Below are 2905 nucleotides of genomic sequence, written 5' to 3'. Positions count from 1 at the left end.
CTCTCGTTTGAATGATTGTATTTTATGCCATCTGTCTGAACTGCTTTCATGCATAACTTCAAACTTCTTCTGGCAACTTAAGTTGAATTGTGCTGCTTTTTTTATACCAACAGATTGCATTGACGTTATTTAATGAATGCACATTCTCTGCCGTTGCACAAGAAGGCAATTCATCACCCGAAGTTAGTTAATATTTATTGGAAAATGTTCATGATTAAACTCTTTTCTTGCTTGTGGGAACAAACTGCAGACCTTTTTTTCCCTGTATTTTTCTGGCCTGCTTATTAACATTCCTTATTGTCTGTTCGATGGGTTATCCCAGTTTGCGAAAAGTTGAATATAAAAGTGTGATGGAATTGTTTACATTCCAGAATCTCATGCCATTTTGTTCCAGGCATATTCTATGAGTTATAATAAAAATCTGATACATTCACTTATATTGTCTAAAGAGATTTTTGTACTCCATGCAGTCTTTAGATTAAGTATTTCATACTGATTGGGAATGAAGAAAATACCCTTGAAGCACAAATTGTATTTTTATTTGTATTTTATTTGAATCTATTTATTTGCACCAAATTGTTATGATTTAAACATTTCATAAAGTCTATTCGAAGACAGACATGGGGGGAAAAAGCAGTTAAAGTTGAAAAATGGGGTGTGAAGTATGTCCTCTGGCAGTATTGTTAGGGTACTTTTATTATATTTGGACTTATTAAAAACTTTTTGCAGTACACACAGACACACGCACGTTTTTAGTTGTTAAAATGTAAGGCATTTACACTTAACATTGATTTTTAGGTTTCAATAGGCCTACAACTGATTGACTAAATAAAAACAGCATGTCCACCAGATGTCAGTAGTGCACTGTGGAAGCAAGTGAAAAATAACGTGGCCTGTCTTTCCGAATTGCTTTAGTAAATGATTCAAGGTTATTAGTTACACCTACATCAAGTATATCGTGCATTACTGTTTATCTATAAACATTGTTTTATCACTAACATCAGGCGTGAGTTTAGAGCCTGAATAAGTTTTTGTGTGTGATACAAATAGCCTAGGCTACATGTGTTTTCAGGAGCAGTCTTCTCTTAGAAAAGAAACGGATAGCAGTATATGTTTTGAGTGCATGTGTACAGTACAGACAAGCCTTTTCTCTCCTGTCTTCTTATCAGCACGGGACACGTCGAGTGTTAGTGTGTCAGTAGGCTGGAAGAGAGTAAATACAGGGTTCATGGCCTTTCGGACAAAAAGATTCGCCTCGATTTTAACTAGATGTTTACATTTTTAGATTAAAATGTGAGGCGTACTTGCCTGTGCAAAACAAAAATCAAATTGAATTATTATCTTTAACACTCCATTAAATTCACAAGAAAATGATCCGGTATACGCTGATATAGGCTCCATTGAGATTACGTATGCAGAATATTACCAGATGTTTGTAGAATGTATATATCATCTAATGACTTGCATCGCAGAGAAAGTGTCTGAAACAGACGACATAATTTTAAATAAAAGTCAACACTTTAAATCAGTCACAAATTTCTGCAAATGATCCAAAGGTGGAAAAAAGGTATACGTGAAGTTAAGATTTTACGCCCACTCAGTTGTTTATAAAGAGCCAATAAACCTTCCTGTCATTAAAATAAGCACAATTAAGAAAAGTGATAAACTTGAAACACAGTTTAGTTTTTTTCCTACATGGCAAGTCAAATTCATTTGGTTTCAAAGCAAATATATAAATACAGGTGCATCTCAAATTAGAATGTCGTGGAAAAATTAATTTATTAATTTATAAATTCATTTATAAATTGATTTATTAATTATAATAAATTAAATGCACAAAGACTAAAGTAGTTTAAGTCGTTGGTTATTTTAATTGTGATGATTTTGTCTCAGTGATGAAATCTCAGCAAATAAGAATATGGTGACATGCCAATCCACTAATCGACTCAAAACACCTGCAAAGGTTTCCTGAGCCTTCAAAATGGTCTCTCAGTTTGGTTCACTAGGCTACACAATCATGGAGAAGACAGTCATTGACACCCTTCACAAGGAGGATAAGCAACAAACATTCATTGCCAAAGAAGCTGGCTGTTCACAGAGTGCTGTATCCAAGCATGTTAACAAAGTTGAGTGGAAGGAAAAAGTGTGGAAGAAAAAGATGCACAACCAACGGAGAGAACTGCAGCCTTATGAGGACTGTCAAGCAAAATCGATTCAAGACTTTGAGTGAACTTCACAAGGAATGGACTGAGGCTGGGGTCAAGACATATAGAAATGTCAAGGAATCTTGTCAAGGAAAATGAGAAACAAGAGACCAAAAAATGAAAATGAGCTGAGGGCCTCTGTCAAAGAAGAGCAGCTATTTGTTTACATATTATTTGATTTTAATTCTTGCTCAAAGTAAAACTGTGTACTTTACTCTTACATATTTATTGTAATGCTGACCTTGCAACACCCCCCCCCCCCCCCAATTCAAGAATGACAACAAATATTCTTTATTCCAAAAACTTGGCAACTTTATTTACAATTCAAGTCAGTCACATGCAACATATTTGAATGAATATAACACAAAATTAGCAAAAAAAAAAAGCATCTTTGCAGTTTTTATTTTCTTTGAAATGTTGATTAAATATACAAAAATATAGTTTACAAAAACTGTACAGAAAATATTCTGCTGCAGAATTCTTACTTTTACAAACATGTCTGTGAAATTCACAAACATTAGCAGTGTTAAAAGACTGTGGTAAGAAGGGGTGGGGCTCATGTTTACATCTGTGAGGTCACAATAATGAGGGGTGGGGCAAGATTAGGTCATCTCTGAATGAGGCAAAGAAGGGGTGTGAGAAGTTTAAAGAACATGTTGCATTGTCACGGTGGTTAACAATGACTTTGGGATAGTTTATAG

This window comes from Carassius gibelio, chromosome A1 (assembly GCF_023724105.1).
Source record: "Carassius gibelio isolate Cgi1373 ecotype wild population from Czech Republic chromosome A1, carGib1.2-hapl.c, whole genome shotgun sequence".
Classification (NCBI taxonomy): domain Eukaryota; kingdom Metazoa; phylum Chordata; class Actinopteri; order Cypriniformes; family Cyprinidae; genus Carassius; species Carassius gibelio.
The sequence above is the reverse complement of the archived record's forward strand: the minus strand, read 5'-3'. Positions refer to the sequence as shown.